This window comes from Pseudochaenichthys georgianus, chromosome 8 (genome assembly GCF_902827115.2).
Source record: "Pseudochaenichthys georgianus chromosome 8, fPseGeo1.2, whole genome shotgun sequence".
In the NCBI taxonomy this organism is placed as follows: domain Eukaryota; kingdom Metazoa; phylum Chordata; class Actinopteri; order Perciformes; family Channichthyidae; genus Pseudochaenichthys; species Pseudochaenichthys georgianus.
This window is the reverse complement of record NC_047510.2, coordinates 27,295,729-27,309,124: the sequence shown is the minus strand read 5'-3', so window position 1 is coordinate 27,309,124 and position 13,396 is coordinate 27,295,729. Positions and strand designations below refer to the sequence as shown.

Below are 13,396 nucleotides of genomic sequence, written 5' to 3'. Positions count from 1 at the left end.
ATATCATATTTAGACTTTTTTTCATTTGTTTTTATTTATTTATTTTTTACATATAATTGTAAGGCAATACATGATTGTCACTAAAAGCCTTGTCTCTACATTACAATAAAAAATAATTGATTCATTAATTTGAATAACAATTCAAGTTAGCTATTAAAGGCATAAAAAGGCAGAAATGTATAATTCTTTCTACAGAAATGTTTCTTCTGCCCGTAAAGTATCCAAACCGGGCTTTTCTGGATAAGCGCATCTTTAAAACATAGTCATCGTCCATGCCGGTTTCAGTTGGATTATTTGTCACAGTTGCTCCGATCAGATCGGTCTCCTCCATTTTGTAGATTATTTACGATTTTTGAATCCACATAAACACATAAGCAAAATCCGGCTTACTTTGAGCATGTGTTTTAAACAGTTTAATCCCTTTGTGAATTGTTTCCACTTCCGCCGTCCTTTCATTTCTTCATACAGCGGGAATCCAGATGAATTAATCCTGAGTCCAATAACCATCAAAGTCACTCCAATAGTGCTCTTTAATTACGCGTTCATCCTCCTTTAACAAAATACTTCACATTCATCCAGTTTGTGACAGTAGTTGTAGCATTTTCGAGACTTTTAAACTTTAAATACCGCTGTTGTTGCCCTTGTGTGTGTATGGGGAGGGGGGGGCACAACTTCCAACAGGAGTCATTTGTGGGGGCTCTTGGGGAAAAAAGGTTGGGAACCCCTGTCCTAGACCTAGAGCACCATTGTGTTCTTTTTAACCAAATCTCTCTCAGAGGGGCGTGGGGAGGGGCTCCTTATTTTCATCTAAAGTAACAGACAGAGAATCATTACTTTTGAAACAGGGCTGAAACAGAGGGGATTATGGGTAATGCTGCAATGATCTGTTTGGTGTTTGGAGCCAAACACTTCAGAGACATGTTTTGTATATATCTGAGACCTGTAATATATTGATGAAAAACAGTATAATAGGGGATCTTTAAGTATTTGTGATGCAAGATACTATACCCTTTGGTATTACAGGTACCTTTAAGAAGAGCTGAGTACTTTGTCCTGCCCTGCTGTTAAGTCAGATTCTTGACATGTCAGTAAGTCATTACACGCTAACCAGATATAACTTGTAACTCCACAGTCACACTCTCAGCTGCATTAGCACACCACGATTACAATGATGAGGAAGGAGGATGGGGGATGGTGACGTTGATAATTAAGATGATGAAGGGCAGGTGTGGGCCGGGCGCTGGACCTTCACAGCTTAGGTGCAAACACAGTGGGTTGCTAGGTAACAGTGTTCACCGGGGGGTCCTTTTAAGGCCTGGAGCTCGGGTGAGACAAGGGGTCGGCACAACTCTACCTTCAAACCCCACAGTATGCTAAAAATAGACCAGCGGTGGGTGTGTGTGTGTGTGTGTGTGTGTGTGTGTGTGTGTGTGTGTGTGTGTGTGTGTGTGTGTGTGTGTGTGTGTGTGTGTGTGTGTGTGTGTGTGTGTGTGTGTGTGTGTGTGTGTGTGTGTGTGTGTGTGTGTGTGGGAAAATGATGGACAAAAACATGGAATAAGTAGCCAGGTTTTCCATTCAAATGTATCTCAAATGTTCACTGAATTTGGCGAAAATCAGCAAAGAAAATGCGATTAAATGAAATGCGACTTGGAGAATATCAGTAGGTGGCGCCAATCTTTCAGGTCAAATATCATTTGCAGATAAGATGATGCTTTAAAATAAGTACTTAAATAGCCAACGATGAACCTCAAACAGTGGAAAACAACGTAGAAAACTGAATGGAAATAATACGTGATATGTAATAATGGGAGGAAGGTTGCCTCAGATCGCGCTGAGGAAAATGTTTTTAATTTGCTGCTATTTTTTGTTCTTTAGCAGAACAGAAGCTTTAGTGGACGTTGAAATAACGTGGTTCATGTCCGTCAACATTTTTTATTTGTCGTATTTTGCTTTTACCGATACACCGACTTTTCAACCTTATTTAATCATTTCCATTTTTGCAATATATCAAAAAGTTTCCCATTTTTCTGCAATTTCATTTGTGCTTTTTAATACACATATTTAAAATGCACATACAGACAGATGGATGGAAGCAAACCCACTGACATCAAGTGTGCGTAGAAGGATGAAGGAGAATATTTGCGGTAGCCAATAGAAGTCAATGAGTGAAGGCAAAGTCTGACGCATTAGCCGAGCGGTGCGTAAGGCCGCTGTAATACGAGCTTCTTTCTCTCTGTCTTCTCTGAGAAAGCTTTATCCCCTTTTGCCTTACTTTCCTCATGCACACTCTCACACCCCGTCTCCTTTTATAAAAATACCCAAGGACAATCCTCACTATTAATAGGAAGTGTTGTCAACTGGCTCTGGAGAAATGAGACCTTCTGTTCGGCTAAATATTTTTGCGGTCCTTTGTAGCCGTGACCCCTTTCACTGTCAATTACCTTCATTTTCCAGGCCATTAAAGACAAAACAAACTAGCTTTATGTATTTAGGACATAGACTTTTCAAATAAATTCTAATTGTTGTGTCACCAAACTTCCAAGAACTAACTGTTGCCATGTCGGCGTAAACTTCACTGCTTTTACTTTGTTTTTTCATTTGTTTTTGTTGTTTTGTTTCCACCATTTTACTCTGTAGCACTTTGAGTTTTGTTTACTCAAATTAAAAGTGCGCTTATAAATAAAATTGATTATTATTATTAACTACGGGAAAAAGATTTTCTTACTTTTATGAACAAATATGATCATTTGTTCTAGAATTTAAACATTAAATCGGCTCTTTTATTTTCCTAAAAAGCCATGGCTATTGTTTGTCTGTGCTGAGTGCCCACCGTAGGCTCCCACAGAGAATTGTGCAGTGATGGACTCATTGTTATATTATTTACTTGGCTCATCTTTCGGCATTGGGCTCGTTGGTTCCAGCTCCGGAGCGGTAATCGAGCTCCGTGCATACTGCGAGTGATTTATGGGCCCGGGGGTAACCGTCCTGCAGCCTTGCCCTCAGATATACCCCAACCTACAATCTGACTGCATGTACAGTCTTCTGCATCCAGTGTTTTTGAGTCAATGCTCCCTGTGCCACAAGTGAGAAACTATAATATGGTTGTTAGCAACTTAAATAGCCATTTGTCATTAGTTTATGAGATCTGTAAAAACTGCATCCATTGGTTTAACCTATGAACATGAATAATTAGATGTACATGCATTGTCATGATTGAGACAGTAGTAAAGTAGTAATCTACAGAAATATAATGTCTTTATATTGTGTTTCACAATTGCTTTTCACAACTTCTAAAAATGCTTTACACCTACACGACTGAACGCATGCTTTGCAATGCCTGCCATATATTCACACAGCAGTTTGATGATAACGATGGCTCGTTTACTGCTCAAAATACTTTCAAATACTTACAGAATTCAACAAAAGCAGATTCTCATTTCTATCCGATCAAACGTTGAGTTTTGTCAACTGAAACGTAAACTTTCACTGGCAGAAAACATCAACCATAGCTAATTACGTTAGCTACATGAATAGTTGTAAATGGAGTCTCCACTTGACTTGTATTTGGTAACGCTGAGTCATGCCTGTGTTTAGCACTCAATTAATGGTCTCAAATTCTTAATTGATGGCTACATTCATGCGATTCTAAGTGAGTATCTCTCTTACTTAACACAGAGAAGAACTCCAAAGACAGAACTGTCGTGCCTAGTTATGCTACGGATGCTAAGCTATGATTGGTCAATCTGTGTTTAAGGGAGGGGCTAAATGAGCAGTCAGTTGGATGTCACGTATGAAATTACCCTCTGGGAAACAAAACGTGTGTGTATGTATGTTTTTGCTTGTTGATGATAAAAGGATACCACTTTATCCTAAAGTACTCGACCTTTGTACAGGAACATTATTGTAGTGTCATATTGGTGATTACTGTTTGGTGTGTGTGTGTGAGGGGGAGAGAGAGAGAGTCTGTGTATGCCCAGGAATAGGGCTTGGTTGGGGACAGCACTTAAAGCTTAGCACCATTCCAGTTAAACACCTGTCACACAGAAACATACACACACACCTGTCTGATGCATACCATACTCTCTGTCCGTCTGTGTGTCTCACACTCACACTTGAACATACTGTAGCATGCTCAGAAATGTTGACACTTCTGTCTGCAAGGTCACATTTCTATATTCTCTCGCATGGCTGCTTGTTTTTCTGATTAAAGATTGCATACACACTGCCAAGAGCTTTGATGGACATTTTAAGGGGGCTGGGGTGTGTGTGTGCCACTTTAAGTTTCGTGAAAACGGACATCAGTTGATAAAAGCCACCAATCAAATTCAACTGAACCTGCAGCATCGTTCATTCCTCTTCATTTCTTTATCATGCACCTTTTATTAGACTGTTTTCATCCAATAAACTGGCCAAAACAATGGTCTGCCACCGCTGGTCGTAAAACACAAACAAAATGTCGATAAGCTCTCTTTTCCTCCACGTCTCCCTCTCATTGATAGTGGACTTCCTCCATCTTGCTCAACACTCATCCATCATCCTGTCGCCCCTACTGTTTCTCCTGCCCGTGTGCACTCAGTCATTCCCAGCCTGCCCGGCTCAGGCCCGTATATGGCGGGGCCATCCGGCAGGGGAGCCACAGGGTTAAATATACTCTGAGGCTCCGAGAATGCCAAACTGCTCCAGCTAACCTGCCAGAGAGAGATGCACCACTGAGCAGGGGGGGGGGGACACAATTAGTGAATGCGCTCATTGTCTTATTAGCATAAGCATTTTCTACAACAGCTCTTTTAAAAGAAAGTCCCATCTATGAAGTGCATTCAGGAATCCTAAAAATGTTCATCTACTTTTTTAAGGAAAATATGAACAACTCAAATTCTAATATTGCGTAAGTTTCCCTTAAGTTTCCCTTATCTCCCAGTTCTCACACTTAATTTGTTTCTGTTTTGGAATTTCCCATACGCTGACAAAAGAATCCCCCAAACGCAAGACAGTATGTTGTATAGCTGCATAAATGTATTTTGCATCATAAATATACATTCTTATTGTTATTTCACCATGACATAATTGCTCTCTCTGCATGGTCGTACCCAGGTTTTTAGACAAGATGGGGTCATCCCAACGAAGCCCCAATGTAGATTGTTAAAGCCTTATCCATACTGCAATTGTTTGGGTGGTGTAAGTTGTACAACCTAAGAATCTAAAGATACTGTAAAAATATTATACACAAGATCAAATGTAAGAGTCCAAATAAAAAAATAAAAGCAATGTCAGTGTGAACTGCACTTGTTAATACACCATACGTTCCAAAAAGGTCCCATTTATAGATTCTGTTAAACAAGTTAACGGCTTTTGAAGTAGTAGTATGTAATTATTAGACAGCTTAAATACTCATTAGGATAAGAACATCTGATATCAGTAGTTTGAACCCAATTTCAATTGGCTTTACTTTGACATTTCTGCAAACCCAAACAAGTTTTCACACTTCCACAAGTTATACATCAAAGAGATTTAAATGCGTAGTATTAGCAGCGCTGGAGCCGAGCCATTTATTGATGTCATAAGTCTTGTGCGGGATGTGTAAACAACACGTGTTGGCTCTGCTTCGTTGCAAAGCCCAATCTGATCTTCTGAGGGGGAAGTGGCTCTTCAGTTTCTACACTCTCCTTGGACAAGCGCGAAGGGCTCCCTGAGCTTGAGATGTGGTGACATAACAGAGCAATCGGAGAACCTGGAGTGTGTCCTCACTTTGTGTTCTCAGGGACACACGCACTTAAGAAGAGCGTCTGGCCTTGGTTTACACCCAGACACAGTTTCCGGGGCACGTGGCAGTGAAAGTGATAAAGTGGGTGCAGGAGAGGGCAAGAATCATGAGGTGGTGAAACGGAGAACACGCAGAACTCAGCCAAGACATTGTTAAGATGGCAGGAGATACAAGTCTATGACAACTCTCAGAGCAGAGTTTCACATGTTGACGACGCATTTTAAAGCAATGAGAAAGAGTGGGAGTAACTCTAACACACATTGTTTTTTTCTAGCAATACTGTTTTGCCCAAAACAATAATTTTCAAACTAATAAAATCTAATTTATTTCAGATATAATATTATCATTAATGGGAGACCACAATTACATGCACTTAAAAACAGATTACTCTCATAAGCGTAGAGAGATACGGTGTCGACAGACTTCATCGTTTGATTAGTCATAAGAATTCATAACTGTCATTACCTATTATGGATGCTGTTACTTTGAAGCTACTTTTTTAAAGGGGCCCTATTTTGTTAATTTTCAGGTTCATATTTGTATTTGTATGTCTCTACTGTGACATGTTTACATGCTATAATGTTCAAAAAGCTCTTTATTTTTCTCATACTGCCTGTGCTGCAGCACCTCTTTTCACCCTCCGTCTGAAACCAGAGCCCAGTCTGCTCTGATTGGTTAGCTGGCCAGCTCTGTTGTGATTGGTCAACTTCTTAGAGATGTCCTGCCCCTTAGCTTATCACGTACAATGTGTTGGAGCGCTAGCCAATAGAAGTGTTGATGTCACTATATTAAAGAAGTAAACAAAAGAGTCCAATGGAGGTGTTTCAGGCAGGAGGGGAGTTTGGGAACATACCCTTATTAAGAAGACTGATTCAGTGTTTACCTCTCTTATTAATGTACACCAACTCACAAGCCATGCGCACAGACGGTGCTTTCCTGCCTTGCCTCAGGACTCTTTGGTAGTTAATGTTTTTGGTATTGATCCTAGGCCTAATGATTGCCACTATAAATGTCACCCCAGATGGGACTCGAACCCACAATCCCTGGCTTAGGAGGCCAGTGCCTTATCCATTAGGCCACTGGGGCTGTGCCTCATGTTCTTTTTAACAACAATACAAAACAATGTGACATAGGTGGTCTTTGTTTAAAGGTGGGGTAGGTCATTTTGGAGAAACCAGCTCGAGTGCGCTAGAATTTGAAAATACACAACCGGAAAAAATCTGACACTTCCTTACAGAGCCCCTCCTCCAACACACACGAACGCGCACATGACCAATGAGGGCACGAGATAAGTTTGTGCACAGATAGCAGGCTGACAGGCAGGTAGGCCATCCAGTTACATTAGCCGGGCCGGCTACAATTATTGGTCATGCTTTTTACAGTGCTACGGCTTTTTTTTAATGTATTTATTGTCAAAGCATTTAATATATTAATTGCTATCGGGATGTTAAGAGCATTCCATGGAATATAACAAAAAGTGTTTCTGAAATAAATTACGTACCCCACCTTTAACTGATTCTGCACGATTTAAAACCAACAAGCTGCTTGAGCAATGGTTTAGGTGTATCCTGTTAAAGGGGGCAAATATGATTTTAGCCTTTGCAGACCATTTACATGCACAAAAACCTATATAACTGACTACAGGAAAAGGAAAACCCCCATAATCATACGGGCCTCTTTGAGACTTGAATGACAGGATGATTCATTTGTATCAACAGAATAAATGTAGCTTACTTGCTAAGAGTGGAGTGTGAATATTGATACCACAATCATGTTGGCAGCAAGAATATGAGGTTGAGTCTGCAGTTGGTTAGCTTAGCTTCGCATAAAGACATTAGCCGGGCTCTGTCCAAAGGTACCAGCACCTCTAAAACTCCTGGGGCAGGGGTTGTGTCTCTCTGAGTAGTTACAAGGCAACCAATGGAGACTTTTGGAAGTAACTTCCTCGACCCAAAAAGAAAAACCCAGCAAACCTGTGAAAAAGGATTTCTCTTTGTTTTTAACACTTTAGTTTTAGTGTTAAGCAAATGAGTCGAGGTGTAATGTTTCTTTCTGTTACATTTTGATAAGAGCCATGCTAGATGAGTTTAGCCTTTGTTCTACACTAAGCTAATTGGCTGCTGGCATTAGCTTCAAATAATTAGCACAGACATTTAAGTATTATCAATCTTCTCCTCTAACTGTCAAAGAAACGATTAAGCTGATTTCTTAAAAACTGTAAGATGATCTTAAACGTTTTAAAAGTGAACTACCTTTTATTATGATGAAACAGGAGAATAAGCTGGTTACTGCTAGGGATGTCCCGATCACCTTTTTTTGCTCCCGATCCGATTCCGATCATTTGATTTTGACAATCTGCCGATACCGATTTTTCCCGATCCGATCTTTATGCAATGCATTAAGAGAAAAAAAAGGTAACAGTTAACGGCTGGTCATCCAACGCGATGAATTCAACTATCTTGGCTGTTATTGTGTTGGCCTTTTCACTGTTCTGGGGCAGTTTCACTTTCCTTTTAAAAGTCTCTGAAAGTGTCGGTTGTTTCAGTGCCGTTCCCTGAGTGACCGCTGTGTACTTGTCGTGTTGTTGTTGGTGTTTGTTTCTCAGGTGGCGTATTAGATTGGTCGTGTTGAACGTAGCTCTGTTCTTTCCACCACGTGGAACCTCCTTCTTGCAAACATTGCATCTGGCTGTTACACTGCCTTCACTTTCAATTTTATAATACTTCTAAACTCCTGACATTTTCTCTGTCCCGACTCCCGAGTCACCAGCTGAACGTAGCCTCTCGTTAGCTTGCTGCTACTATTAGACACTGCGCCCACTCTGTTGCCAGCTTTGAGAGGAATAAGCAACCAGGTCTGAAAACAAGCCCAAAGAAGCAACACATACATGATGTTGTGTAATTTTAAACCAAAACTAAGGCCTCAGGATGACTTTAAGACATGAACATGGTCATTTTTGTTTTGTAACATTAAATTAAAAAAAAAAAATATATAATTATTTTTTTTTTAAATCCCGATCCCCGATTTTTTGAAAATCACGTGATCGGCTCCGATCCCCGATCACGTGATCGGATCGGGACATCTCTAGTTACTGCACATGTATTCCCACCTTGATGTAACCTTCAAGCCTCAGTGTAGCATCTTGGGGGGGGGTCCACGTCTGCAGGGTGTCACATTCTCAAATCTCCCTGAAAGAACACCGAAATTCTGCCATTGTGTCGTAACTGCCTGCCCACATGCCCACCGCACTATTTATACCAGAGGATCACAACTGCTGCTATAGGTACAGTTACAGTGGGGCACTTCAAACTCCAGCTGCCCTGCCTCAGCTAATAATACAATGCAGTATATGCACTACACACACACACACACACACACACACACACACACACACACACACACACACACACACACACACACACACACACACACACACACACACACACACACACACACACACACACACACACACACACACACACACACACACACACACACACACACACACACACACACACACACACACACACACACACACACACACACACCACTGCATACTCTGCTGTGCTACTTTTGGCCCTCATCATCCTGCCTCAAAGTGCTTCCTGTATCCATCACAGTGATGAGCGTGTCCACCTCCCACACCAAGCCGCCTGCCAACAAGCTCTCACACAGACTCTTACATCACGACCGACTGTCCCCTTCCTCCAAATCATTATGCACATAATCATTTCAGGGGGGGTGGGGGGGGGAGTGTGGAAGTCCTCTATGGAAACCAAAAAGCAAACACACAACAAAGATCCACAGAGAAGACACAATTGTGAAAACATAAATTGTACGGTCAGACGCAGAGTGTCTATGATCAGTCTTTTTTTTTACACTTGATCAACCTTATTTAAAAGATTCATTTAATTTCCCTTGTACACATAAGACTATTGCAACATGTCCTGTTCTGGCTAGAGGACTCTCTAGTGTCAATTTTTTGTATTTGGTCCGATGTAAAGGCTGGTTACTATGCCATGTCAGACATATTGCTAATACAAACATGTCACCCCAGATGGGACTTGAACCCACAATCCCTGGCTTAGGAGGCCAGTGCCTTATCCATTAGGCCACTGGGGCTTTGAAACCAACAATTAATGACCATGTGAGATAGGTGGTCTCCGATCAACTAATTTAGTTAGCTTTTTTAAACCAACACGCTGCTCGAGTAAAGATTTAGGAGATTTTGCACTCCTTGGGTGTTTCTCAATGTCGAGGATGCTTCCTTAGTGGGACATGTCTTCCGAGACAAGTCCTTCAGAGGCTAGCCAAGAATCCTTCGTGGCATTCGGAGAACGAAGAATGGAACAGGCTATCAAGTGTGCGTCATATGAGAGGCTCCGCCTTACATTTTCCGCCAACGATTTTGGAAATTGGTCCGTGCGCAAAGCATTGTGGGGATTTTAAGACCGCGGAGGATACACATGTGCAGCCTCGAAATTTCCCGCAACGAAGGACGCCGGCCACGGTAGAAATCCAAGCATCCTGGACATTGGAACCAGGGCCGCCCCTGGCCAATTTGGGGCCCCAAGCGACATTGTGAGATGAGCCCCCCCCCCCCAAATGACAGGAGTGAAAAAAAATGTTTTGGAAACAAAGTAGGCTACTTTGCAAATATAATTCCTGTTTATTATTATTATTATCAACACAGCTACTTTTTTATACAGTGAGGTAAATGGTAAATGTGCATGTATGTCGTTCAGTATGCGTTTACAGGTGAATACGTCTGAATTTCCTGCCAAATACTAGCCTCAAAAAGTTTAGAATATAATTAATGCAAATAAACTACTTATACTAATAATAATAATAATAATCATAATCAATTCAATAATATAAATACTATATTATTTTATTATAATATAGTTGTAATATAGTCAAGACAAAACATGCTTATGACATGCTCAAAAACTGATATTTCTTAAATCTGTATTCTAGTTCCCTCTGTCAGCAATGTATCAACAACAACACACACATTTCTATCAGTATTCTCTGTGTTGTGGTTGACATGATGATGACTGTTAGGAGTTAAGGGTAGAGGCTGAGCATCACCATGAAATGTGCAAATTGACATGAAAATGAATAAAAGGGGAAAAAATGCTCCATGTTTTTCAGGCTGTAAACTTTAACTGTAATGTAAGCCAACTAGACAGACAGTTTATCACTCTTCCTCCTGTACATTAGCAGATACAAGGCATACAATACTTGAATGAATGTTAAATAAAGAATGCTGGAAATAACTGCATCTCCATTAGCATATATGCTCTGCAGAGACTGCCTTCTTCATGTCGTGAATTGCAGCTGATGTTTTAATATGGCAATTGGCAATTTGACTTATACAACATTCGCAAGTTGTACATTTGACTCATACAATAACCCACCTTCGGGTGATGCTCTAGTTTCTTCATGTTTTTTTTTTTTTCCCTCTTGCTTGCGCCGGACTGAAACTGTCTTTTCACCGACATCTCTTCACCTGCACTAGTGGCCGTATCAAAGCCGTGATTAGTCAGATGTTGATTCATTGCAACGGTGTCGGGTTACAGACGTCTCTCGCGTCAGGGGGGGGGGGGTGCGCGGAGAACTGCTCGCAGCAGCTAAGGCCCCCTGCGCAAGGCGGGGCAGCCTGCATGATTGGAACAGTCCTTCGGCGGGACTCGATGTCGTAGCATCCTTGAAATAGAGGCTCTGGAGCAGCCTTCCTCGACATTGAGAAACATCCCGTATGAGGCCTCCACAGGACAACGTTATAAAATCACATTTGTTTGGTCATATGTAGACTGTCTTTTTTGACACTGATCAATCTTATTAAGAAGACTTTCAGATTCAGTGTTTACCTCTTTTTTATTGATCTTAGTCCTAATGATTGCCACCTTAAGCGTCAACCAAGATGGGACTTGAACCCACAATCACTGGCTTAGGAGGCCAGTGCCTTATCCATTAGGCCACTGGGGCTCTAAAACCATCAATGCATGACCATGTCAGGTAGTTGGTCTCCGATCAACTATGTTCTTTTTTAAAACCAACAAGCTGCTCAAGTAAAGATTTAGTAGTATCCTGTTAAAGGAGGCAAATACCAAAAAACAACAATACAAGAGAGTTTTTGGATTTTCATGTTGCACTCCTTATGAGGCCTGCACAGGTCCTCACAAGACCTGCAATGCCTCAGGACTCTCTGGTAGCTTGTGTTTTTTTTATTGATCCTAGTCCTAATGAATGCCACTATAAATGTCACCCCAGATGGGACTAGGACCCACAATCCCTGGCTTAGGAGGCCAGTGCCAGTGCCAGTGGCTTAGGAGGCCAGTGCCTTATCCATTAGGCCACTGGGGCTGTGGCACATGGTTTTAACATTAATTAAAAACCATGTGACATAGGTGGTCTTTCTGCACGTTCTAAAACCGACAAGCTGCTCGAGCAATGGTTTAGGTGTATCCTGTTAAAGGAGGCAAATACTTTGAGTCCTTTTTCAATATTTTTCCTTATTTATCAGTTTATTGGGATTAATTTTCATTTTGACATTACATTTACTTTGTTATACAATTAACAGTAGCCATTTGGGTCTGTCTGATGATAAAGGAACACATCTCTGACAGGTGTAACAGTTTTACGATGGTCAGACCTTTTGGAATTATAAAATATATGTTTTTGTTGTTTTATGTATCTTTCCCTTCCGCAATCGATTAATTAATTTGTCAGAATAATAATTGGACACTATTTGATCATTGGTTAATCACTTAGTACATCGTATTTGTGTAGTTATGGCATGTCATATACACTAAAGTCCAATGAAAACAAATTTTAAAAAAGGTATTAGTTAAAGCTTTCTAAAGGTATGATGTGGACTAAAGAGCACTGAGGGGTCGACAGCAGAGGACATCCTGTTTTAGGACTTCTGTGTCCCCTCTCTTGTCTCATTATATCCCAGGACTTAAATATCCTTAAGTCAACAATCACAACAGGAAACATGACAACATGTCAACCTACTGTGAGCGATGGCACCTTTTAAATATCAGATTACAGGTAGACATAGCCAAGCAAAGCTAATACTTTATTGGAGGAAGGATAACGACAGAATTAAAATTATTTCTATTTATGTCTTTGTATCCCTTATTAAAATCTCATCACTCACAGCTCAAATGACTTAATGTACACGATACATACATAATAATCCTTCCAAGTAATGATCCCAAACTACAGTTACATGAATCACTTTATCAACGTGTAAGTACACCTGTGTGTGCATGTGCAACATTATTGCCGCTGTGTTTTATCAGCATTAAAGCACAGTGCTTAGTGTGAGCCGCAGTAACCTGATGCCAAAGGGAGATTGATCTAAATGTCAGTGAGCCACCTTGAGCTACAGCCGTCCGACAACAGCATCGCAGTTTCAGAGCGGGAAAGTGAGAAGAGACAATATCTTAAAATTCTTAAAGTCTTTAAAGTTCACATTCAGTATTATACCATACCAGGGCTGGTAATATAATGATAATATATCGATGTCAGGACATGAGACTGCCTGTTGTGCATTACAGGGAAGTGATGTAATTGAATGACTTGCGCTGTTTTAATATCTGCCTTTACCCACTTAGTCAATAT

General features: G+C 40.8%; 2 non-coding genes across 2 annotated transcripts; both read right to left on the bottom strand.

Moving 5' to 3' along the window:
- Positions 1 to 6,774: 6,774 nt before the first annotated feature.
- On the bottom strand, positions 6,775 to 6,847 carry trnar-ccu (transfer RNA arginine (anticodon CCU)). Its single transcript has one exon. It is a non-coding gene; the product is annotated as a tRNA-Arg (tRNA).
- Positions 6,848 to 9,810: 2,963 nt separating this feature from the next.
- Positions 9,811 to 9,883, bottom strand: trnar-ccu (transfer RNA arginine (anticodon CCU)). Its single transcript has one exon. It is a non-coding gene; the product is annotated as a tRNA-Arg (tRNA).
- Positions 9,884 to 13,396: the final 3,513 nt, after the last annotated feature.